The following is a 27,807-nucleotide window of genomic DNA, read 5'->3' on the forward strand; positions in this document are numbered from 1 at the left end:
AAGGGAAGGGAAGGGAAGGGAAGGGGACGGGAGCGCAGGGCGGGGCGGGGCGTAGTAGCGCTGGCTGGAAGCGATGAGTGGCAGCTGGAGGGAGAGGCCAGTCCGTCACTGGATGGTGTCCTGAGTGCAGAGCAGGGACCGAGGCACTGGTGGATGTGGCCCATCCTTCTCTCTGCTTAGTCAACCGGTAGGCCAGGTCTACTTAGTGGTTTAGCTATAGCATAAGTGCTGGAAGTAGGGATGCTGCCGCACCCCTTGGCTTGAAGTAGTTTCCATCATATACATGGTTTACAGTTTGGGTCAATGGCTCTCAGCACCCCTGAGCTGTAGATTCACTCCTGTGCAAGTTCCTGGCATGCAAGGAGCTGTGTTGGGGGGAGGGCTCTTTTTGCCAATATAACTTTGTGGGTGCTAGGGCTTTTGCTAGCAGGGTTGTGTTGACTGGGGTTGATCATGCTCCGACTGTCTTAGCTACGCTGGCAAAAGTTTTAAGCATAGACCAGGCCTAAAAAAGATAAGTCCGGCAAACTGATGTCAGGCTGCCCATTTAAGGGTTTGCACGGGAATAACTAAGGGTTTGTCCACACAAGGTTTTTCCAGTTATACTAGTAGTTAAACTGCTATACTGGTATAACTCTCTCATGTGAACACACTCTTATTCTGGAATAAGCGTGGCTTTTTTAGCTAAGGGCTTGGCTACACTTGCAAGTTACAGCGCAATAAAGGAGCCCTGGGTGCACTACCTCACTACCCGTTCGCACTGGCAAGACACGTAGAGCGCTCTGACTCCGCGGCTACAGTGCTCCTGGTACTCCACCTTGGCGAGTGGAATAACGTTTGCTGCACCCCTGCTGGAGAGCCGCAGTGCCAGTGTGAACGAGGTGTTGCTTTACTGCGCTCTGATCAGCCTCTGGAAATGTCCCATAATCCCCTTAAATCAAGTGGCCGCTCTTGTCATTGTTTGGAATCAGCTGTAGGAATGCGGAAATGCCCGTTGAAAGCTCTGTTTCTGACAGCCAGCTGCTTGTCTCCTCCGAGACAAAGCAACCATTACTGTGGAATGCTGTGTGTGAGAGAGCGAGGTGGGGGAATGAGGGGGGTCTGAACTTACAAGACGGCATGCTGACTTGCTCTCAGCCCCCCAAAAACCCACTCTCTCTCCCCTCACATCCACACAACACACTCTCTGTCACACTCCACCATCACCCCCATTTGAAAAGCACCTTGCAGCCACTTGGATGCTGGGATAGCTGCCCATAATGCACCACTCCCAATGCCGCTGTAAGTGCCGCAAATGTGGCCACGCCAGAGCGCTTGAAGCTGTCGATGTGGACAGACTGCAGCGCCTTCCCTACTGTGCTCTACAAAGGCTGGTTTAACTCAAAGCTTTCTACATCTCCAAGTGTAGCCATGCTCCAAGGCCTGGTCTACACTAGGAAATTAAGTCAATATAACTATGTTGTTCCCAGGTGTGAAAAATCCACACCCAAGTGATGCAGTTAAACTGGTCTAAGCCCCGGTGTAGACTCGGGGCTTCTCGGCCTTTTGGCTAAGATCAAGTGCTAGGTCGATAGGAAAGTTCACTGAAGTGCTAAAGTGGTGGAGCTGTGGCATTTTAAGTGTAGACAAGCCCTTAGTTTAAAACACTTTCAAAGTGACATAAGCTAAACTGGAAAAAGGTACTAGACTTAAGCTATGTCTACACTAGCACTTTTGTTGGTAAAACTTTTGTCAGTCAGGGGTGTGAAAAAAACATCCCCCGATCAACAGAAGTTTCACTGACAAAAGTGCCGGTGTGGACAGCACTATGTCCGCGGGAGATGCTCTCCTGCCAACATAACTACCTCTGCTTCTTAGGTTTAATTTTGCTGGCAGGAGAGCTTTTTCCTCCTGGCATAAAGTAGCTACATAGGAGACCTTACAGCGACACAGCTGTAGCAGTACAGCTGTGCCATTGTAAAATCCGTAGTCTAGCATAGCCTGATTCCAGAATAAAAGTGTTCAGGCAGGGAGATATACCACTATAACTATAGAGCTTTAAATTCATACCCTACCTTACGCCAGTATAACTTCCCCATGTAGACAAGCCCTAAATCAGTTTGAAATCTGATTTTAGTTAAACTGGGGCAAGTTCTGGCTGTAGACCAACCTCAATTATTACAATTCTGCAAACTCACGGAAACATCATGCCATTGGTTGTATCTGAGGCCTGATCTACTCTATAAACTTTGGCCAGTAATGTCTCTTATGGTGTGTGTTTTTTATGACATATTTATACAGTCAAAAGCCCTCGTGTAGATGCAGTTGTACCAGCAAAATGCTTTTGCCAGTTAAGTTTTCTTTGGGGAACTGGTATAGCCCATGCATCTACACAAAAGGAGGAGTTACCAATACAGTTATACAGCCAAACCCTTTCTAGTAATACTGTGCTGATTTAATACTTCAGAGAAGTGTGAGCTGACCAGTCATCTGGATGGGTGTTAATATAGATGCCTGTTAGTGGTAATTTAAACGTCAGCATTAACTATTTCACTTTGATCAAAGTATGTAGAAGGAAGTGGGAAGATCTGAACAATTTGCTGTGAGTGGCACAGTATTGTCAATCTCAAGTACTCAAAAATCCTGAATCAGCTGCTAAAATCATCAGGCTCACTTGATTTGAGACAAGACCATCATTGCCTAACCCAAGGAAGTTCTTTACACAGACATCTTCAAAACAGCTTCATGCTGCTCTCTCTACACATTTACATAGCATTACTATTAGGATTTGGCCTTACAGCTGCATTCTTCTGGTCCAATGAAGATCACAAAGTCCAGGATGAAGCATATGAGAACTCAGAACAAAACATTTTTAATCAAGGCAGTCTGGCTCTGCACTGAATTTGCAGAGGAAATCAGGCAGTGCAGATTGACTGTCTTCATGAAATGTTGCAAAACCTTCATCTTTGAAAAAGTCACCATAAGAATTTTACACTCACTGTACTGACACCTTCTTCTACTCCATAATCCCTAAAAACAAGCAAACAAAAACTTACCTGAAATGGAGGTTTTTACCCCCAAAAGGGGAAAGAACTAGCAACTGCATGAACTCCCATGGGGACTACTGTATTGTTATTGATTTTATGTGGAAGGTGTTTGGCTACTACAGTGATGGGCAGAAGTATAAAACCCTAAAATAGATAGATTGAGTCTTGGTTCCATTTCAGCCATTTTATATCTCTTAGTGCAAAGTAGCTGGATACACAGACCCCTGGTTGAGAACCACTGCTTTAGTGGCAGGGGCATGAAGAGAATAACAGCCTAGGACTACTATCAGTTACTCTGTTAGCTCCCTTGGCAGAAATCTATGCTGTGAATCTAAAGGTCCAAACCCTGCTGATGACTTAAGTTTGGGATCCACATGATCAGATTTCTGTTTTTTCAGTTTGTTTTCTAAGAAACTTAGGAAAGTACACCCCAAATAAACAAATAAAACATTAAAATAACATTAAGTTTGCAAAGTCAAAGACTCAAAAGTTGGAAAATACCAGCATTAAGGTTGCTTGTGCAGCATGCACTATGATTCAGTATTTAATTACATGATTGTGTGCTATTTTTTGCACACTCAGTGCACAGGATGGACCTACGCTGGGTATGAATCAGGACTGTGTAGTAAATAAGGTTGTTGGCTCTAGTACCCCTTTATCATTTGTTGCAAAAGCTGCTGAATGCAAGCCTGGAGAATTGGACTCTATCCCTGCCTCTGCAACAGAGTTCCTACGAGAATACTAGTCTTAACAAGTTGAGCCAAAATTTTCACAGTTAGCCACTAATTGTGTGTTGCTCATTTTCAGAGTGTTGAACATGAAACACCTGAGGTCAGATTTGCAGAAGTGCTGAGCACTCACAACTTCACCTGAAGTCAATTGACACTGTATTTTGAGCATATAATGTCCTATTAAAATGGTAAGTACTCTGGAAAATCAGAGCCTTAGATGTCTTAAGCTGTCTATCCAAGTTTAGTGCATACTTTGACAGTTTTGGGCCTCAATCTCTCTGTGTCTCCATTCTCCCACTGTAAAAGGGGTATGGATGGGTGTTAAAACCACCTCACCTTACAGGGGCATTGTGAAGATAAATTCATCAATATTTGTGAAGTACTCAGATACTATAGTGAAAGCACCTTAGAAATTCCCATGAGGTAATTAGTTTTGTATTCAGTGCAGGGTTTGAAGGTCTGTGGTAAATAAGGGCTGTGTCTACCCTACAAAGTTTTGCCAGCATAGCTATGGCAGCTAGGAGAAAAATTCACACCCCCTAAGCAACATATCTATGCCAGTAGAACCCCTAGAGTAGATACCCAACTATACTAACAGAAGAGTGCCTTTGTCTGCATAGCTAACATTAGCCATCACTGACAATTTTAAAATCAAGATTGGATGTTTTTCTGAAATATATGATCTAGGCATTATTTTGGGGAAGTTCTATGGCCTGTGTTATATAGGAGGTCAGACTAGATAATCACAATGGTCCTTCTGGCCTTGGAATCAATGAGGTGGGATAGCTACATGGGTAGAAGTACTCCTTTGCCAGCATTTGCTGCATCTCCATCAGGAGGCTTTGCTGGCATAGCTCTACCCCAACGGCTCTGTAGTGGAGACAAGCCTGCCTGTGTCTACGTGTTGAATGAGGAGAATAGAAAGAAATATTGAGTAATTACCCATTCATTGACTCGGCAACCATAACATTCTCTTTACATAGTTTTTTAATATAATATAGATAACCATAGTGTGTACATAGTCTCTTTCTGTGTATATGTAAAAAGTTTTCCTGTATAGACTGTTAGCATAGCAGTTGTGCTCACATGTTCTTTTGGGACACCCCTTGAGCTCCAGGAGTTGGAATCCTCCTCAGATGGTAACTTTAGGGCCTGGCTACACTGGAAACTTCAAAGCGCTGTAGCGGGAGTACTCCCATGGCAGCGCTTTGAAGTGTGAGTGTGGTCGCGCGAAAGTGCTGGGAGAGAGCTCCCCCAGTGCTCCTGGTAATCCACCTCCATGAGGGGATTAGCTCTGAGCGCTGGGAGCGCAGCTCCCAGTGCCAGAGCCTGTTTACACTGGCGCTTTAAAGGCTGTGACTTGCTGCACTCAGGGGGGTGATTTTTCATACCCCTGAGCCAGCAAGTTAGAGCGCTATAAAATGTGAGTGTAGCCAAGCCCTTACTTTTGTCCCCTACCCCAATTCAATAAGGTATTTAACTTCAGATACATGAGTAGTCCCACTGTGTTCAACATAATTACTCAGGTACACATTGTAAGGAGAGTGGTCACTTTAGATAAGCTATTACCAGCAGGAGAGTGGGTTTGTGTGTGTGGTGGTAGTGTGGGGGGGTGAGAAAACCTGGATTTGTGCTGGAAATGGCCCAACTTGATTATCATACACATTGTAAGGAGAGTGATCACTTTAGATAAGCTATTACCAGCAGGAGAGTGGGGTGGGAGGAGGTATTTTTTCATGCTTTGTGTGTATATAAAAAGATCTTCTACACTTTCCACAGTATGCATCCGATGAAGTGAGCTATAGCTCACGAAAGCTTATGCTCAAATAAATTGGTTAGTCTCTAAGGTGCCACAAGTACTCCTTTTCTTTTTGCGAATACAGACTAACATGGCTGTTACTCTAAAAGGGACCTGAGTCATTCTGCTTTCCTAAAAAGATAATCTTGCAGGTTTCTTAGGCCTGGTCTACACCTAAAATTTAGGTCAACCTAGTTATGTTGCTCAGGGGTGTGAAAAATTCACACCCAAGAGACGTAGTTAAGGTGACCTAGCTCCGGTATAGATTTGGCTAGGTTGACGGAAGAATTCTTCCATTGACCTAGCTACCACTTCTTGGGGAGCTGCGTTACCTATGCCAGCAGGAGAACTCCCTGCCCTTCAGAGTCAAAAAACTTTAAAAACTAGGTAGTTCCATTAATATTGTATTGATGAGATAAGAGCCAGAAATAAGAATCCTGCAAGATGATGCATTCAGAGAAGCAGAATAACAATGTGTGTAATTCCTTTTAAACTTTAGATTCATAGTAGCTAGAGATGGAAAAGACCTCAGAAAATTACCTCATCTAGTCCATATCCTTTCTAAAGCAGCAACAGTATATTCTTCTGTGTTTTGTGCAGTCAGTGTTGCCAATTCTTATGATTTAATCATGAGTCTCATTGTTTTTGTGTTTTCCCAGAAGCCTTAGTTTCGAGAGGCATGTGATTAGGCTTTCATTTAAAAGTTTCTAACCCTTCTAGTTGTGGAAAAAAGCTTGAAAATGTGACCCAAGCATATACTAAAGATTAAAAAAACAGAAGGGAAGTAAGAACACATTTCTTTTTTTAAAATTACACAGTTTTGAGGAGCCTGAGTCATGATTTTTGAACATCATGGTCTAGTTTTAAATGTCTGGAGTGATGTGGCTTCCATTACGGATGGAAATCTGAAATTATTATAGATTTTGTAATCTTTAAAGTCTATTTTTTTTAAATTTACAAGTTTTGACCATTTTATGGTCTTGTAATTGTAAAAAGGCCATGTTATTTAGAATTACATATCATTAAACTTTAGAATTTTAAACCAGTAGCTGTAATGTGGAGCCCTTATGGCATATTTTAAAAGAAATAAAGTAAATAATGGTTATACATTGTATATTACCATGCAGTCACAGTATCTGTCACTTGTATTTCAACTTCATAGTGATTCAAAATAATATTTTATTAAAGTGTCTCTGTTTGGAGCTCATACAATAACATAATGATTTGGTTATAAAGTAAAATTGGACACCTTGAATTCAAATTTATTTAGAACTAGTTTACACAATGTTATATGTAATGATGATGTAACAAAGGTTCAAAAAGCCTTGGTAATCAAACAAAAATAGATCTCCAACTAGTTTTAACTAAAATCTTGAGTGAAGCAAAGTTTACCTTGGTGTGACTACGAGCAAACCTTTTCTTCCTTGAGATTGAAGAAATGGTTTAAAAATTTACAGACATAGGTTTTCTGATTTCCTTGACCTACATTTATTGCCCAGATTAGAAACTGCAGGGTTTAATAACTGTGTTCTGGGAATTGATACCAGAAAAAAATATATTTTCCACTCATGTATTTTATTATGATTAATACAAATAAGATATTTGTGTTGGAGGTGCTTTAGTCATTTGTTTACCATTTATCCTGAAAACAGAGAAAGCCCAACTTTGTTCTCAAATCAGTGAGTCAGATTAATTAGATCTCATTGTTTTTAACTGTCTTCATGCTAAATTGCCATTTGTTCCTTCATGATTATAACCCTTTTTGGTATGTCATCAGTTAGACTGCCACAGAAATGCTATAGGCCAGAGGTAAACAACCTCTTTGGAGCACACTGAATGCCTCAGAGAATACTATATCCTAATTCAGCTGCATCACAACCCAGTAAAGAGGCTGCCCTGTAATCATATCAATAAAATTTACCAAGAATTGTAGTGATCAGGAATGGGAAGGTCAACTAGACAGTCATATTGCAGAACTTTTATCTCCTTTTCTATGCCAGGACACAGCCTTAACTGTATCTTCTTTATCTTAAAAAAAAAGGTTCAGAGTGAGGGAAGAGCAAAGATTCATTGGCTAGGTTCTTATTTTAACACAGTTCACCTTTCCCAAGTTACAAATGAAATGGGTGATGTTTCTTCTGAGATTTAATAATGCCACTTTTTGTTAGCCCTGATGAAGTGATCAGGAGAAATGCCAATCTATTTTCACTGTAAATAGAGAATCTCTATGATGCTTTCACCAGTTATGAATGTGCCAACATTAGACTTACAACCTTTGTAAATGCCACTGCCATCAGAGAAGCCTACCAAGAAACACACACATGCTTCTTTAATTAACATGCAACATAGGAAACTAGTAAATATTTATTTCCAACTATTACTTCCCATTAAAGCAGTTTTTAATACTAGGTCCTATGTTCCTTAGCCCCAGATCTACAATCTGTTTTCTTGAATCTAATATACTAGAAAAATATTTTTTTTTAATTCAAATGTACAGGTTTACCAGATATGTGGATTGAACTTCCAATATGCATATCATCACTTTTTTTCAGGCTGAACCACTGCAGTTGTTGATAATCATATCTCCAGACAATTTGTTATTGAGAGGCAGGTCAAACGGCCTGGGTGATAGTTCTGTGATTCTGTTACTGAAAATTATAATCATTGTATTCCTGTGAAGATAGCTACTCTCTTAAAAATGTCACAAGATACTTCAGATGCTATTTATCCATAAAACAACTGGATAAATACTGAAAAATATTTTGGTGAGTAATGGGCCTCATTGTTAGTTACCTTATGGCCCCTTTGTACTCTGCCGACGACATAAATGGGCCTTGAAAGGGGAGAAACAGTCCCCAGCAATATCCCCTGTATAGGAGGCCTCCCAAGCTGGTGTAGAGCTGATGTAATAGCTTTGTTCCAATCCCTAGCACAGTGAGCATGTTGGGGATGGATCAGCGGTGGGGAATAGGTGTTTTTGGTGTATTGTATTACTAATTTAGTAACATTTCCTGATATGAATCCAGTATTTTGCAGATTCATGTTCAGTCTGAAAAACCATTGGTACCATTGTAGCAGCTCAGTGGACCCATACTGCGACCCATCCCATACTGTGACCCATGATGTAGGTAGTTCACACTCAGGATTAATTTTATGCCCCTTACTCTCCTATGCAGGTGCATAGGGTAAGGGATAATCCTGCTCTAAACAGGTAATGCGGGGGGAGGGAGGGAAGAAAGTACACCTCAAAATATGGAAATGTAGAAAATGCTGGTACATACATAATCCTTTTGGGCAGGACACAATGCCAAAAACTTATATGATAGGGCTCCAGTGACCAAATGGATCAGACAGGGAAATTAGCCCTCTTTTTGTTGAAGATTGTCCCTCATGCTCCAGAGCACCAATCTCCTACACTAATTTACACCAGTAATGCACTCATAGTTTGGATTTCCAGAATTTTGTACAATATACTATGATTTAGAACAGAAACCAATCAATGAGCTGGGCACCAAATGTGCTTCTTCTAATGACACCAGTCTTGTGTCTAGCATTAGCTATTGAGTTTTTTACATCCTCTCAAAAGACATAATACCAAGCGGAGCCGTGAAGCATGCAGATGTGTCCCTGTGCCAGCCTGTACCCCCGTACAAGAAAACTTGTAGGAGGAAGCACCATTACAAGAAAATTCTTCTGGTGGGGTGAATGAACCCTACCCCGGACCAGGGCAGGAAGAGATTAATAGTCTCTTTGGAGGCAGGGTCTGAAGCCAACCTTGCTCTGTAAAACCTGCCAGCAATATCAAAATAAAGACCTGTCCCATCCAGGTTGGGCCCCCAGTTGCAGAGAACTTCCCTGTTGAGCTTCCTCCCCTAGAAGGTCATTCTGGCTAGAAAGGCAATGGTGCTATTCTTATTAATAGAGGAGCTTATAAAGGATACACAGACCAGTGACAAAAGATTGCTTGAGCAAATATCTTTCCTTTTCTCTAGGAAGCTTGGAGAATCTACTTGGCTAGACCTGATAATCAAGCCCTACAGCTTAGGTGGTTTTGTTTATTTGTTATATTTATGTTGATATGTTTGTGTAGCCAGGCAATGGGCAGGGCATTTGAACTTCTCTCTGATATGAGGTTATAGAAATCTAATATGTGAGGTTTTTCCTAACAAAGAGGGGCGCTTTCTTTTGTTTAAGCAGAGGAGTCTGTGGTTATTTTTGGAATGGAAATGTACTGGGTGGTTGACTACAATACACTGGATAAAGATTCAAACTAAACATAAGTAAAATTATATCCTGTCTCCATGAGTACAGAGGAAAAAACCCACTAAGGTAGATCAAATGACACTGTGCATTGATCTAGGAATTTTTTTCTTGAATACTTTCATCCAAAGAATCTCCAGATTTTTGCAAACTTCGGACACCTTGCTGCAAAATGTTGAATGCTAGAATCTTTGAAATGCAACCATCTTTACAGTGGAATGCAGCAGTCCTTTAACAGTTGATGGGAACTCTATACAATAGAGCAGGGAAAGCAGTGATGAACCACATTATACCCAATAGAACTTGTGAAGCAAACTTTAGTAGACAGAATATAATGATGAATTCTCCTAAATAAATGTACCTCTTGTATCACCTCATAATGTTTTGCAGGATTGTTATGTTTTAAACATCAACCAGATTATTGGAAAAAAATTAATGCAGGGGTGAGGTGGCAGAAAAAGCGATAAAAAAATTTATTGACCTCATTTCTTTGCTGTTTTCATCAGAAAGCTTCTCTTCAAAAATGTTGACTTTTGACCCCCACCCCCCACTTTGTTTAGTCAAGCACAACCTTTCTCCTACAAAACACTCTTTTGCAAGTTTACACGTGAGTCTAGGAAGACTCATCACATCTGCCCTATCAGCTTTTTATGGAATTTTGTCATAACAAGCTATATTACAAAAGGATATGCCTTTGATAGCCTAAAACTTATGAAATATCTGGAAGTAGGTAGGCACACACACATCAGCTTGTTGCTGCATTTTCAAGCAGCAGAGCTGGCAGGTGATGTTTGAATATGTTCCAAACTCTGGTGCCAAATCACTGGGTGGCCTGATACTATCAATTTTATTTCATTTTGTTCATTTACTATCACTTTGTTTCATACAGTGATTTATCTTTTTGCGCACACAGTGAAATTCTGCTCCGTGTGGAGGGCCAGCACAAGATACCACTAAAGCCCAGCTTAGGGTTTTATAGGGTGAAGTTAACTGAGTGATCATAGACAGGTGCCTGGGTACCCCAGCACACCACAGAGCTGGTCTCTCTGCCAACCTACAAGGGACTGACATGAAAGAGCAGTTTGTGGGCAATCTATAGCAGTGGTTCTCAACCAGAAGTATACGTACCCATCAGGGTACACAGAGGTCTTTCTGGGGGTACATCAACTCATCTAGATATTTGCCTGGTTTTACAAGAGGCTGTTGACAGATGTTTGGCTGTGCATGTGCACGAGGCTCTCTTCTTACTACACAGGCTACATAAATAGCACTAGCGAAGTCAGTACAAACTAAAATTTCATACAATGACCTGTTTATACTGCTTTATATATTATACACTGAAATGTAAGGACAATATTTATATTCCAATTGATTATTTTATAATTATATGGTAAAAATGAAAAAGTAAGCACTTTTCCAGTAATAGTGTGCTGTGCCATGTTTGTATTTTTATGTCTGATTTTGTAAGCAAGTCATTTTTAAGTGAGGTGAAACTTGGGGTACGCAAGACAAATCAGACTCCTAAAGGTTGAGAGCCACTGATCTAGAGACTAGACCTGGAGGGAGGTTTCAAATCTATCTCTGTGCATGTGGCTGCAGTACCCCACACAGCTGCTAAACTAGCTAATGCAGCTGTGTGGAATGGCTGCACCACTTCATGAAAATGAGGCTGTGCATCTCTGCGATGGGAATACTGTTTGCAAACAGCAGTGGTGTCACAAGATGTTGCCCCAAAGACATGAGGTTGTCACCCTAGATGGATACATATAATCAGAGAAATGTAAGGCTGGAAGGGACCTCCAGAAGTCATCTAGTTCAGCTCCCCTGCACTGAGGCAGGATCATGCATATTTAGACCATCTCTGATGGGTGTTTGTTTTACCTGTTCTTTAAAACCTCCACCATCAGGGATTCTACAACCTTCCCTGAATCCTATTCCAGTGCTTAACTACTTTATAATTAGAAAGTTTTTCCTAATATTTAATGTAGATCTCGCTTGTCCTACCTTCAGTAGGACATGGAGAACAATTGATCCCCATCCTCTTTATAACAGCCCTTAAGATATTAGAAGAATGTTATCCAGTCCCCACTCAGTCTTCTTTTCCCAAGACTAAAGGTGCCCAGTTTTTTCAAACCTTTCCTGAGAGGTCAAGTTTTCTAAACCTTTTATCACTTCTGTTGCTCTCCTTTACCTCTTTCCCCCTCCTCTCCCCGCTGCCAACGCCCCCACCACATGAAAGTAGAGGAAGTACTAACAGTGGTGTTGGCAACATGTGTATTTCCTCCTATTGCAGGTTCTTCCAAGTACCTGCAAATTAAGGGAAAAAATCCCTCCCTGGTTTCCTCTGCTTGCAAACTCCCTTAGTGTCCCAGCTACTGGGAGCCTGTGTTTTTTAAAGCCTGGACCCCACACCCAGCTGGAATGGGTAATTCAACCCTCTCAACTGCCTCTAATCACTGACCTATTCACTGCCCTCACTTTAAAGAGCCCTGATAGAAATCAGGTGTTACCCCACCTAACTGCATGGCAATCTAGCCCAGATGGTCAGCAATTTACCCCAGAAGGTTGGGCAGCCAAGCCTAGATTTCAAACGGCAAACTAGTAAACAAGCCCAGAGTCCTGCCAAACTTGATGACAAGTTCCCAGCACAAAGTGCACCTTCTTCCCCTGCCCCCCAAGTTAATCAATAGCAATAAGACAGAAGTACTCAAGAGATATTCAACAGCTGGTAACTCCCTTAGTCTCCCAGCTGCCATTATTTCACCAGCCTGTGGAGAAACAGATAACATCTCAAAATCCCAGAAGGAATGGACATAAGGGACACTGAGTCTACCATTTTGCCCCACACCTTGCCCCCTGGATTTCATGTCCCTGTTTTCTATCTCTCTAGAGCTACAAAACACAACCTTCATGGAAGTGGCATGAATTTCACCTATAGAGGCACAAGACCATGGCATCTAATAGTGTTAGTATATACAGGAGGGGGTGGGGGGGACTGCATTATGGCCAGTTTCAGAAGCTTTTTGCACTCTCTGTAGAATGACTAGACTGAATTTTGCAGTCATAGGGCAAAATTTTGCTCTTACATATCTACATGATGGATCTCAACACAAGTAGTCTGATGTACATGCATAAATCTCCCAGTGACATCCTGTTACGTAGAGGTATACCCTATATATCAGAAAGCAAAAGTTTGTCCTTAGTTCAAACTACAGAGTAAGATCTCTTTGGTACTTTGTGTGAGTGCATGTATAAGTTACTATCCCCATTTAAATTTTGAATGACTCAGAAATATTAACTCTTTCCGTCAATGGCACTGGGAGGGAATCTGAATTCACTTACTTGCATAATGACAGGTTTCAGCATAGCAGCCATATTAGTCTGTATCTGCAAAAAGAAAAGGAGTGCTTGTGGCACCTTAGAGACTAACAAATTTATTAGAGGATAAGCTTTCATGAGCTATAGCTCACTTCATCGGATGCATAAGGGATGAAGTGAGCTGTAGCTCATGAAAGCTTATGCTCAAATAAATTTGTTAGTCTCTAAGGTGCCACAAGTGCTCCTTTTCTTTTTGTGAATTCACTTAGAATCATAGTAGTTGGAAATGAAAATGACCTGTTGTATCAAGTTTGTTCTCTCCCCACTTTGCAAGATCAGGCTCCTGTCAGAAGATGGAAACATGTTAAGCCTGTAACTTTGTTAGTATAGTCAAACTTCAGGGACCTTTGTTACTGGTACATTTTAAGCCTGTCTCTGCAACATATTTATTGCAAACCTCAGACTAGGAGGACATAATGACCCTTCCATGAATACTGGAGAATTTCCCCTCTTGGGTTTTACAACTGTGAAATCTTATGTGTTTATTTATTTTTTTACTGTGATTTTGTTTTCCCCATTATACCACAGCTGGGAACAGGCCCACTTTACATCCATATATTCTTTGAAAAATATTAATTTGTCCCATATTTATTCTGAATTCTAATGCAGATTTTAAGTAGATCTGCTAGGTCTTAGATGCCCATGGCATAAATGAAAAATACAATTACCTAGAAAAAAAATTAAGTTAGCAGCTGCTCCTCCCTCTGAAACCCAAAAATAAGCCAGCCATTGTTCCCTTATCACAAATACCACCCACTTCCCAAAAGTCTGAGTCAGTAGGCTTTGGAGTGTGCCCTGAAGGCCAACAAATAAGGGCCATTTCAGATCAAGGCTGGGGGAGTAGGGTCTGAAGTTAAGTTCCTCATGGAAATCTCTACCAGCAGTTTCCCTTCCCTTATTTTAATGGGGCTCCAGCTTTAGTGCCTCTGATGACAACAACTGTGGCAATATTGTCTGTAGTCTGAGGTGGTCTCTCGCATAAGCACTGTATAAGTGAAGGCTTTATGCACAGTTACTGTTTGTAAAGCTAAACCACAAATAAACCTCTTAATGATTATTTATTTGTTTGGTCATATTGATCACCGTTTCAGGCTAACTGCACCTCTGACCCTTCCTAGACTCTGAGGACACCCCCCTAAGGCATTATGCTGTCACCTTTCTTGGATGAAATCATATTCTTCCACTCTCAAACTGGGCCCAGGCTGCAATCCCCTGGTACTAACTATGATTACCTCAGGAGGTGTGACCTATGTTCCATACCTATACTCTTGGAGCAGTGGCAGTGGTAACCAGTGACCAAACAGCCTTCTTGATGCAATGTATAATCTATTTGAACAAAAAAAATAGAGAAAATACATCTTAAAACAATAGACAGTCCACATGCTGGCCCGTCTTTCCTTAAAGGCCCAACTCTTTCAGACTCCTCTGCCCAGCCTCTCTCAGTTAACCTGTCCTGATGACAGATCCTGACAATTGACCCCTCCTTCTTCCCCAGAAGGGTTTAACAACTTAGTGTACTGTACTTTTGATCTTTGTTTTCAGCATTGGCAGAAGAGAGCTGTGTCACTTCAGCCTGAAAATATGCCATTGTCCTGTAATTGCCTCCCCAGTTGTTTGGGGGTTGCTTATCAAGCACCATTATATTGCTTCCCTGCATGTTTTTCCAACAGTCCCATTTTGAGTTAGATCAATACATTAATACAGGAAATTATAATAACCCTCCATAGTTGTACAGTAACTTGCCCACTCTGGCCAAGTCAGTGTAGATAAAAATTACTACATCTCAATATTTGTAGGTAGCAATTGCACATTCATCACAAGACTTTCTAAAAATATTGTCTTGGGTCCCAAGCCATGGCCTCCTTGAAGTCAATAGAAACAGGAGCAGGCCTTTTAAACTTCTCTAGCCTGATTTTGCAAGGTGCTAAGCATGCTCCACTGCCAGTAAAACTACTGGGATGGTAGGGCAATCAAACTTTAGAAGGTGCTCTTCATCTTGCAGAATCAAGCTCTCAATCCTAAAATATGGTTTATAAAAACCTTTGCTTTTCAGTATATGTTTGGAGTGTGATTCTGATTTTGCTTGTACTGGTGTAAATCAGGAATATTTCTAATGTAGTCAATAGACATTAGAATCAATCCGTCTATATGGATTTATAATACTTTCTTCAAAGAGTGAGGTGATTAATGTGATAGGCCTGTATTTTTTTTTAAACAACGACGATGACAGCCAATATATCTTCATTCTCAAACTTCATTTATATTGTTTTTCATGCTGTACAGATAGCAAGACATACCTTATTTCTCATCTTTTGTTTCTGAAGTGATTTTTAAAATTTCTGGTAGTATAGTAGAGGCTATAGACAAGCTGTAGAAGAATACGACTTCTGTTGATTTTTACACTCTTTCCTGAGACTGTTCTTACGAATAAAGGAGTTAATGAACAGATTTAGTGCAGTTCAAAGTCTACAGAAAACATCTTTTTACATCAGAAATATCTTGACAAGAACAATGCACTACTGCAGACAGAGTTAACCATTAGCAGGGTCTTTGTTTTTCAAAAAGATATGATTGAGGAAAAATAAAAAAAAAGAGAAGACCCGAGCTCTACCCACTGTTCATTGTTTGTTGCATTGTTTTGCTATTTGCACAATGAAGACTCCTTACAGGGAGGGACTGGTAAAGCTGGCTGTTGCAACACAGCATATCTGTTTTGTTTTTACAAGCATTTCCACCTGAATTTCCTGCTAAGCCCACCTTTTGCAGAGCGCTCTGCAGACGTATCTTACAAGGTTTGTTATTAGATAGAAAAGAAAAAGTTGATGCTATATTAAAGATGAGCCAAGAAATGGTATTTTAAACCAAAAATTTAGGTTTAGAATAGGGGTTGACACTTAGGACTTGTCTACACTGGCACCGTTAAAGTGCTGCCGTGGGAGCACTTTAACACGGCTTTTGTAATCGCGGCACCCACACTGGGAGAGAAGTCTCCCAGTGCTCTAAAAAAACCCACCTCCACGAGCCTGTGTCACTTCAGCCTGAGGCCTGGAAATATACCATTGTCCTGTAATTGCACTGTCTATACTGGAACGTAACAGCGCTGGAACTTGCAGTGCTCAGGGGTGTGTTTTGTCACACCCCAAGCGAAAAAGTTGCAGTGCTGTAACTTGCCAGTGTAGACAAGCCCTTAGACCAAGGGTGGGCAAACTACAGCCCACGGGCCGCATCTGGCCTCTCAGGACTTTGGATCTTGCCCGCCGGATTGCCCCCTGTGGTGCTGCAGGCCCCGTGCTGCTCTCAGAAGCGGCGGGCACCACGTCCCTGGGGTGGGGGCAGAGGGCTCTGTACATTGCCCTTGCCTCCAAGCTCACCCCCCACAGCTCCCATTGGCTGGGAATGGGGAACTGCATCCAAAGGGAGCTTTGGGGGAGGTACCTGGAGGCGTGGCAAGGGCAGCGCATAGAGCCCTGTGGGCCCCCCCCCCACCGCAGGGACCTCACAGGGACATGGTTCTGGCCACTTCCCGGAGCAGCACAGTGTGGGGCCAGGGCGGGCAGGCAGGGAGCCTGACCTGGCCCTGGTGCACACCGCTGCCACACCGGAGCCACTTTAGATAAGTGGTGCTGGGCTGGAGCCCAAACCCCTCCTGCTCCCCACCCTCTAACTCCCTGCTCTAAGCCCCTTGCACCCCTCCTGCATCCCAACCCCCTGCCCTGAGCCCCCTGCTGCACCCTCATGCACCCCAACCCCCTGTCCTGAGCCCCTGCACACCCCAGCCCGTGCCCTGAGCCCCCTGTACCCTACTCCCTGCCCTGAGCTCCCTGCCACACCACACCCCTCCTGCACCCCAACCCCCTGCCCTGAGCTCCTTCCTGCAGTCCACACCCCTCCTGCACCCCTTCCCTGAGCCCCCTCCTGCACTCCACACCCCTCCTGCACCCCCAACCCCCTTCCCTAAGCCCCCTCATACACCCTGCACCCCTCCTCTGCCCCAATCCCTTGCCCTGAGCCTGTTCCTGCACACTGCACTCCCTCCCACACCCCAACCTCCTGCCCCAGCCCTGCATACAATTTCCCCACCCAGATGTGGTCCTCGGCCCAAAAAGTTTGCCCACCCCTGCCTTAGACTGAGCCAGAATGAAGATTAGGTGGACAGTGCAGAAATCTTATGAGCCATTACCAAATTTCATACCCTAATCATAGAAATGTAAAAAGTTCCTGCAAAATTAGTACTACTTTGAATGTTGGAAGTCTTGTGAAATCAGTTATTAGGATAAGTTTTTTGCTATCTTGGATCGTGGCTGAACTAGATCTGGAAATAGGATGTTTGCTATGTGGTTTCTGTTTCTCTTGGAACCAAAACTGGTGGATGGTATTACCATACCAATACAACACAAATTTAGAGGAGAATTTACAGAGATTTACCATGGGATGCTCCCAGGGAAGTCTAATAAATTTTATTTATGGTATTCAGGATAATTGATTTTTAACAACCTAGAAGCTGTGCATTTCTTGTAGTCTTTAAGTTTCTCTTTTTCTATACCCATTTTCTTATTCCATGTCTAGTTCGTTCTGGCCATCTACATATTATTCTCTTTTCTTTTGTCTTTTTTCTTCGAAAAATAGCATCCCCTCATTTCCTCTCCTATACACATACACACTACTGTCTGGACCTGGCTCTCTCCCATGTTATTCTCTCTCTCACCCTTACTCACCTACTTCTTAGGTCTCACATCTCTGCTCCAGTCTCACCTCTGTTACTATTGCATCTACCTGTATTCCATTGTTTCTCTAATACTAATTAGCATTTATATAGCACTCTACAAACAAACAGTCCTGTAATTTAGATCTCGCAGGTGAACCTTTGCACTACTGAAGTCAACGGGGCTCCATGAAAGTGCAAATATTTCCCTGCCCTGATCCAGTTGCAGAATCAGGAGTATGCTTAATGTTATCAGTGAGAACAGCATTGTGAGGTGGCAAGTAGGTAAGTATTACCCCTATATAAGAGATCATAAGTTGACCTGGAGAAATAATGAATTTTTAGTTTGCTAGAAATTCCAAAAAGGGATTTAAAAAGAAGTTGTTTAATCAAAAATGAAAAATTTCAAAAAATATTGGTGAATCAAAAAGTCAAAAAAAGATCAAGTCAAGTCAAAATAAACCCAATTCAGAATGTTTCGATTTGGGGCATTTTGACAAAAGGTGGAGGAGATTAAATGATGGGGAGAGGGGAAGACCTGGCCTCCCTTATAACCTTTAGCCCAGTGGCTAGGGAACTCATCCAGGACATAGGAGATTTGGGTTCTGTTTCCTCCTCTTCTTTTCACATGGGTTGCACAAAGTGTAGAAGAGTGCGCTACCACTAGGCTTTAGAAGTTGGTCCAGTAAAAGATATTACCCCACCCACCTTGTTGCTTTATTAGACTATAGAGTCACTCACTTTCTTTCTCTGTCCCAATGACTATTGCCATTATGAATGACAATGAATAGTGATTGAGCCCAGCAAAGAGTAGAATGACTTTAGTGCCTGATGGTCAGGGCACTCATGGAGTATGTGGGAGACCCGTATTCAAGTCCCTACTCCAGTTATGACTTATAAGAAGTGGAACAGCTTCAACAGGAGAGTGAGAAAAAGCCATACCAAAGTAACTCATAGCCCAGTGGCTAGGGTACTCTGCTGTGATGTAGGAGACCCAGGTTTAAATCCCATCTCCACCTGAGGGAGAAGTCAAATCTGGATTTCCTACAACGCAGGTGAGTTTCCTAACTACTGGGCTAAAGATTACAAGGGTGGCCACCCTTCTCCCTATTTTATGAATCTAGTACTCCTTTGCTTTTCCCGAAGTGCCTGAAACGGAAAGAAAAAAATTTGAGTTAGGTTGAAATGAAACATTTTGACATTTCTGAAACATTTCAATCTTCTCAGTTTTGTCAAAACTATTCAGTGACCTCAGCACAAATGCATTAATCATTTTGGGTTGACTGAAACTACATTTTTACTCATGGAAAATATTTCACCCAGGTCTAATCTTAATGTCACTTTCACTCTAAAGCATTAGAGAGTGCCGTGCTAATTCTGTGGTGTCAACTTCAAATATACTTTCTCCTGATTCAGGAACAGTTGAGCATTCCTATTCTCTTTGATGTAACGGCTGCCATTAGATTGTACGTCAAGTTAAATTGAGAATCAGACTTCTTATATAAAGTAACATAGAACAAGCATGATGTTGCAAAGACTTAATTATGCATGTTTATGTTTCATAATAGCACTGTGAGCTGCAGCACACTGGTATTACATCTCACATTAAACAATTTTAAATATTATATGCAAGCATTAAACCAAAATGTTAATTTTATTCTAAGATAATTAGAAATAATGACTGTTTTACCAACTTCTGTTATATAATCATTTTGGCTCAAGCTGTGAAACTATTTCAGTAGCCTTAGTCTTAAAGGCATATAATTACTGTGAAATGCGTACTTTAGTGTACTTTTATGGATATGATCAAACCATGATACAGCCCTCACAGATACCTGAAGATATCTAATTTACATATAACAATAGAGCCTCTGCCATCATAGAAATTGTAACTAGTTGTACAGTATAGATTACCGCATCACATTCCAGAATGAGTGAGCTATTATGAATAGTATTACTTTTTAATAGTAAAACAATCTAGATAAATATTTCAAGCACTTTCTTTAAGAAATTCTTCATAAGGTAATGAATATTATATTCAGAATAACTAGGCCTAGATTTCAGTGGTTGGAGTAGAATTCTGCTGTCTTTTACATAAATGCAACCTCACCCAGTGGGGAAAACTGAGATCAGAATCTGGCCATGGTGTGCAAACTTTTCCTTCCTGTACTATCAATAAACTGCAAATTCTGATTTGTAGTACCTCTGCAGGCTGTTATATAGTGTTGCAGTCAGTATTGAGAAGAGAATGTGTTTTAGTTCCCTGTTACATGAATTAGGAAGTAGAGCCGAGCGAATAAAAATTTATGTATTTATTTGTTCAGTGGTTGAACTGACAAATCTGGGGGGGAAAAGGTAGTTTCCTTTTGAATGCAAACTGGTTTTTTTTTTCTTGCCAAAATGAAAAACTGAAAACAAATTCATTTGGGTCAAGTTAAATGTTTCAAGTTGTCATTTCTAAATGAAATGTGATTCAAAGTGACATTTTTGAAATAATGTTTCAAAAGACAGTGGTTCATTTTGAAATGAGACATTGAAATGGTTTGTTCTGAAAACAAGTTTTGCCAGAAAATGTCCTCCTTTTTTTCCCAGCTCAAAGTGTATACAATATAACTTTTGAAAGACGCACACCCCAATCCTACATTTGTCATTGCAATACAGGAACATATTGCCAACAAAGATGGTCAGAGCTCAAGGGCACCCACTCCTTTTTCAGGGTAAGGGTGGAAATATGTCTGCTGTAGGTGGCATAATGGGGGTAGTTGAGGCTGAGAAGGGGAACTGGAAGGTGGATTATGGATGAGAAATGGGGAAGTTGCATTATTTAAGTGGTTATTTCCTTGCTTTTATGGCTTGTTTTGATGGGTTACATCGTCTAATCTTAACACACAGTTGACTATGTTCTCTCTGCTCTCTAATACTAGACATGCCTGTAGTCCAGGGATTAAAGGAGGGAGCATGGGGGACAGCAGCTTCTTCTCCCCATTGACTGCAGACTATACATGTGTACAGAATTATTTGTTACAGATCAGTCATAACTCTCACACTTCATCTTTCCAAAACTCAATTTTGTGAAATCTAGTTGACCTTCCCATTGAGCCATACCTGTGGACGCTCAGGTAAACAAAGCTTCCTCTGAAAAAGCCACAAACCAAGTTTGGGAACCCTTGATCTAGAGCCCTTCATCACTAGTGAAGAGTGACATAACTGTAGACACGGAGGTCTACATTTTCAATCTGATAGTGTGTAATTGTATTAGTGCACACTTTACTATTTGCAGTATGTAGCTCTTAAGAAATTTAAACCTTCTGGATGCTTAACTGGCCACAAATATAAGTGGGTATGGCTAGAAGCAAGGCCATCATAAGTATGCTTATTCATGTTCAACATAATTAGGCACCTAAATTTGTATTTGAAGAAAAATAAATTGATCCAGTTCTTGTATTTTCAGGCAGGTAACACTCATTGGTTTAAGTGAAAATTTTACCTTCACCAAAATTACAGCATTAGGCCTGCTGTATTTTTTCAATGTTTTGTTTTCCATTTTATCCAAATAAAATTGCATATGAATAGGATTTTGGAAAGTGTGACAAAGCTCCAAGCCTGTACTGGTGGGTTCCATGCTTCCAGGTGGATTCAGTGGCCTCAGAAGCTCACTAAGGCCCTCAATATGACCTCCCTTTCTCAGTATAATGGCAAAGGTCACAGCTTATTGAGCTACTTTCATCACAGACCAGTATGGGAGGTAGAATACCCACAGTCTCTGTTGCTCCTTAGAGCTCAGTAGGTGCAGCTTGTCCTCCTTCCTGGAGGCAAGTCTGCTGTCCCTCAAGGGGATCTCTGTAAAGCATGGGGGGAAGGGCAGGAACCCAGGCCCACCCTCTACTCCAGGTTCCAGCCCAGGACCCTAATAGCAGCAGCTGTTAGCAATTTTCCCTTCACCACTGACACTGCTTTGATTCCCAGGGCTACTTCCCCATGGTCCCCTTTTCCTGGCTTTACCCTTACGCCCCGCCCCGCCCCGCCCCGCCCCGCCCCGCCCCACCCCGCGCCCCGCGCCCCGCCCGGCCTCTCACCTACCCTTCCCACAAGGGAACTGGGAAGGAGAGCTTTTAAGCAGTATGAGTGAGACCTCGATTGGTTCCAGCTGTCTCCATTAGCCTAACGGCCTTAACTGGTTAATTGGCATCAGGTGTCTCGATTAGCCTGGCGTAGCCTTTGTTTGGCTATCTAGGGAACAGGGAGCTGCTCATTCTGAAGCTTTTACTACTCTGTTGTATCCTTCTGGTCTGAGTCTGTCACAAAAGGTTTTTATATCTTAAAAATTTGGGTTTTTATAGTTTGCAAAATTAAAAACTTAAATTACTCCTCTGCACTTTTCACACCTTCATTCAAGGCAATGAAAGCCTCTAACTTCAATGTAAAACAAATAACCCATTTGAAGCAACATAGAATAATGTCAATCAAGCTTGAAAATATAGGGACAACCTCTTTTCTTTAACTGAGATGAATCTTCCCACATGGGAACATTATTCCATAACTTCCCACTTCAGGTCTTCTTGTTACACCATATGAAGTATCTTTTAGTAAAATTAGTAGCCACTATTAGAGTAGATCAGTCACTGACCTGACAAATATGGTAAGTCCTATGACTTCAGTGATAATTTTGCTCAGTTATAGGACAGTGGCAGTTTCAGCAATCTCACTGTAGGTGGTAAAATCCTTGCTTATATTTTGCTCAGCTGACATGACAAAACAGTATTGGAGAAGCTTCTACTAGAGACCCAATACGGATTTAGATCAGGTCATAGCACCACAGACATGCTTCATTGTGAGATAGGTTCAGGAAAAATGCAGTGAACAAAACTGTATGCTGTCTTCATTGATCTAAAAATCAGTGTTCAACGACTGTGAGTAGAAATGGCCTCTGGAAAATTTTAGGAAAGTTTGGCTGGCCCACCAAATTTAACATCATATGTCAATTCTACAAAGACATGACTGGTCAAGTACTGTCAGATGGTGGTCTCTCTAATCAATTTCCCATGTTTAATGGGGGGTGAAACAAGGCTGTGTGCTGGCACCAGTCCTCTTTGGTCTCTTCTTTGCAGCTGTTCTGAATTATGCAGCTAACAATCTTCAAAAGGGCATCTACATAAGGTTCAGAACTGATGGAAAACTCGTCAGTCTCTGAAAGTTTATTGCAAAGACAAAAGTCCTTGAGGAACTCATATGTGAAGTCCTTTTTGTGAATGATTGTGAAAGTGACCTACCACTTATCCTTGACAGGTTCTCAAAAGCAACTAAACAGTTTGGACTCACCATCAGCCTGGAAAAAACAAAGTCCTCTTCCAAACAGTCCCATCAACCACTATCACAGAGCAAACGTCACCATTGATAGTACAAAACTAATGCACATCAATCACTTTACATACCTTGGCAGTACCATCTCAAGTGACAGTTCCTTGGATCAAGAAATATCAAATAGAATCTAAAAGGCAAGCCTGGCTTTTGGAAGACTTCGCTATAGGATACTCAGCTGTATACCAACAAACTGTCAATAAAACTGAGGTACAATTCAGCTGTCAGAGCATCTCTTTTATACAGACGTGAAACATGGATAGTTTACCCCAGACACATCAAACAACTTGAAAAATTTCACATGTGCTGTCTTTGCTTTGTTTTGAAGGTCCATAAGTGTAAATCATTATCATCCTGGAAAGAACAAAACCAACCAGCATTGAGGCAATGATCAGGAAAGCTCAGCTTAGATGGACAGGTCATGTTATCAGAATGGGTGGTGATTGAGTCCCACAAAAAGTCCTCTATGGTAAGCTGAAACTCAGACAGCACAGAAATAGTGGTCAACATAAACACTTGAAAGATACCCTTAAGTAGAATCTCAACTTGCTCACGTGACATGGATATAGATAACCTTGAAGACACAGCCCAGGACAGAACAGAATGGAGAGCAACTATCAATAAAGAATATAAACACTTTGGGAAAGACAGACATGAAAAAATGATTGAAAAAAGGGCTAAGCGCTATGTCAAGTCTTCAACAGGAGCCTACACATGCCTACATATGTATTACTATATGTGAGATGCTGTGATGTCATTGTTAGGTATGATGGACAGGTGTACAATGTTGCTTATTATGGGTAAAATTTTCAAACGTGCCCAAGTGACTTGGAAGACGTAGGATATGTCTACGTGCGCAGGTGCTGACTCCGTGGGTGCTCTGCAGGGCAGGAGTCCTGGGGGCGGGGCCGGGCCACAACCCCCTCGTGGGGTGAGGAGGGAACTGGTTGTTAAGATTTTGGCAGCTCATCACTGGGTGTTACCATACACACTGTAACAAGAGTGATCAGGTAAGGTGAGCTATTACCAGCAGGAGAGCGGGGGCAGGGGAGGGGATTTGTAGTGATAATCAAGGTGGGCCATTTCCAGCAGTTGACAAGAATATGTGAGGAACAGTAGTGGGGGGGAATAAACATGGGGAAATAGTTTTACTTTGTGTAATCACCCATCCACTCCCAGGCTCTATTCAAGCCTAAGTTAATTGTATCCAGTTTGCAAATTAGTTCCAATTCAGCAGTCTCTCATTGGAGTCTGTTTTTGAAGTTTTTTTGTTGAAGAATTGCCACTTTTAGGTCTGTAATCAAGTGACCAGAGAGATTGAAGTGTTCTCCAACTGGTTTTTGAATGTTATAATTCTTGACATCTGATTTGTGTCCATTTATTCTTTTACATAGAGACTGTCCAGTTTGGCCAATGTACATGGCAGAGGGGCATTGCTGGCACATGATGGCACATTGGTAGATGTGCAGGTGAACGAGCCTCTGATAGTGTGGCTGATGTGATTAGGCCCTATGATGGTGTCCCCTGAATAGATATGTGGACACAGTTGGCAACGGGCTTTGTTGCAAGGATAGGTTCCTGGGTTAGTGTTTTTGTTGTGAAGTGTGTGGTTGCTGGTGAGTATTTGCTTCAGGTTGGGGGGCTGTCTGTAAGCAAGGACTGGCCTGTCTCTCAAGTTCTGTGAGAGTGATGGGTCGTCCTTCAGGATAGGTTGTAGATCCTTGATGATGCGTTGGAGAGGTTTTAGTTGGGGGCTGAAGGTGATGGCTAGTTGCGTTCTGTTATTTTCTTTGTTGGGCCTGTCCTGTAATAGGTAACTTTTGGGTACTCTTCTGGCTTTGTCACTCTCGTTACAGTGTGTACGGTAACACCCATTGTTTCATGTTCTCTGTGTATATAAAATCTCCCCACTGTATTTTCCACTGCATGCATCCGCTGAAGTGAGCTGTAGCTCACGAAAGCTTATGCTCAAATAAATTTGTTAGTCTCTAAGGTGCCACAAGTACTCCTTTTCTTTATACCTGTATAAGTACATGAAAAGGGGAATTAGAAACTAGTTAACTGAAAGTAACAAAATGGTTTCCCCTTAATTCTTTTCTGGAAAACTGACAAAACTGAATCTTAGAGAGACAAGGTAGGTGAGGTAATATAATTGATTAGACCCACTTCTATTGGTGAGCGAGACAAGCTTTCGAGCCACACAGAGCTCTTCTTCAGGTCTAGGGAAGGTACTCCAAGCATCATCGCTAAATGCAAGGTTGTTTAGCATTAGTAGTAGTAGACACTGGATTTATGGTTTATTACAACAATCTGTAATGCACTAACCCTCTCTTTCTGTTGTATAACTGCAGAGGTGTTAACAGGCCACTCTACCTTGAATGATCCCTTAGAATATGTGCCAACTACTTATGCTAAACAATCTGTTCCACCTTGCATTTAGCTATGACCCTCAGACTTGAAGAAAACTTGAAGAAGAGCTCTGTGTAAGCTCAAAAGCATGTCTCTCTCACCAACAGAAGTATAAAAGATATTACCTCACCCACCTTATCTCTCTAATATCCTGGGACATGGCTACAATTACATGGCATAAAACTGATTCTTGTCTGTGGATTGTAATAGTCGGGGAAGGAATCTAGACTGAGAAGTTAGGGGGATTTAGGTCAGGTAAAGCAATAGGTGTGAGGCAGGGGGATCAAGTGAGTGGATGGGGTGGTCAGTGTGATGGGGCTGATGGAGCAGGAGAGAGTGCGGGTCAGAGAGGTGGAAGGAGCAACTGCTGAGCAGTGGAGGGGCAATAGGAATGTTGGGTGGTTCAGCAGCTGGGAGGCTTTAGATTGGATGCAGCTGCAGTTATTAGAATGGTTTCAGAGTAGCAGCCGTGTTAGTCTGTATCCGCAAAAAGGAGTACTTGTGGCACCTTAGAGACTAACAAATTTTTTTGAGCATAAGCTTTCATGGGCTACAGCTCACTTCATGTGACACTTCAGGTGCTCGCCTTGAAGTTTTGACCTTTGCGACAGTAAAAACAGATTCTTATACTGTGAACTTCTAATTTGGTTATAAAACCTTCTATGAGGAAATGTTTTATCACCTTGGGGACATTCCACCCTGAACAGAGGGCCGTCACTTCACCCTTGGTGATTAGGCAACAGAAAAAAATTCATCCAAAGCTTTGCTTGACTTCACAAGTTGTGGCTTCTCTCTGTGTGGTTTTTTGTTGTTGTCGTTTTGTTACACAGAAGCCAGACATGCAGATGCAACAACAAAATATAAAACTCTTTTGAAGAGAAGCATTCATTTAGCAGATTTTACAGTAGGATACTTAAGAGTAATGTAAGCAATCCAAGTCTCTGAAATAACATTTTTATCACCTGGTTGATTAAACTACATTGATTACCATTACCCTTTGGGTAGGGAAAGATTGTTTGTTTAGTAACAGGCTAGACATGCCATGTCCTATGTCTAATGATAACCAAGTTCTTTGGCATAAAATTCCTAATAAAGAATAGATGCAGAAAATGAAGCATATTTCTTGTCTTTCTGCATTGTATTATAACTAGTGTTAAAACTGCGTCATGATTTGTCCTTAATGTTGTACAGGGACAGGTTATAGGAAAACCACTTGGAAAGAGACAGGGGTTGTACTTTTGGGGTGTTTCTGCAATTTCATGAAACCAAGTTTATATTTTACAAAAAGGATTTCCAAGATTTGATTAGCAACATAGAATTTGCATGATAAACTGATGTTCCCTAGCTAAACAATATTATCACCAAACTTGTCAACTCTACCCTCCAGACTCTCTTACCTTTGATGTTAAAGGTGAATTGCAAAGGAAACAAGTTTTGACCTTTGTTGCAGCTTCATAATGTCTAATGCATGCCAAACTTCACTAACAAATGTATACAACACCTGAATTTGTATCCTGGAAGACCCTGCTTATGGGAGAACTAGTAAAACCATGACAAGAGTAAGAACGGAAAGTGAAATGGAGAGGGGAGAGATTTTTAAGTCAGACATTGTAAAACTTTTTTGTTAATGCCTGTTTAACTCTAATTGTCTGATGAGTATTTGGAAAAAAGTATGACTTAATTTCAACATCATTGCCACTTTTGTGAGACTCTGAGCTCACGCACTTCTCATACCTTTAAGAAAGTTCTGCAGCAAAAATAGAAATATCAGGAATGTAACATAATCTAATGCATCTGATGAAGTGAGCTGTAGCTCACGAAAGCTTATGCTCAAATAAATTTGTTAGTCTCTGAGGTGCCACAAGTACTCCTTTTCTTTTTACCTAATCTAGGGTAAACAAACAAACAAAAACCCAAGCAGAACAAACAAAATGTATCTTTTCATAATTTTTTGCTGATCAACTCTAACTGCAAACCCTTTGTGATGAAGTGAAAATTTTTCTGTAATATTTTTATGATTCTGATGCATGCCTCAATTTTCTCTGCACTGCACATTGCTACCCAGTGGGAGCAAAACGGTTAACAGGGCTCCTGGAACAGCGCAGGAGACAGGAGGTATGATTGTCACCTCGCTGTCTGGGTGGA

The 27,807-nt window shown here is 41.5% G+C and overlaps 1 long non-coding RNA gene across 1 annotated transcript; it reads left to right on the top strand.

The window, feature by feature from the left end:
- The first annotated feature begins 54 nt into the window (after positions 1-54).
- On the top strand, positions 55-26,776 carry LOC125630578 (uncharacterized). Its single transcript, XR_007354705.2, has 3 exons — positions 55-187; positions 3,834-3,945; positions 23,182-26,776. It is a non-coding gene; the product is annotated as an uncharacterized LOC125630578 (long non-coding RNA).
- Positions 26,777-27,807: the final 1,031 nt, after the last annotated feature.

Source organism: Caretta caretta, chromosome 1 (genome assembly GCF_965140235.1).
Source record: "Caretta caretta isolate rCarCar2 chromosome 1, rCarCar1.hap1, whole genome shotgun sequence".
Taxonomy (NCBI): Eukaryota; Metazoa; Chordata; order Testudines; family Cheloniidae; genus Caretta; species Caretta caretta.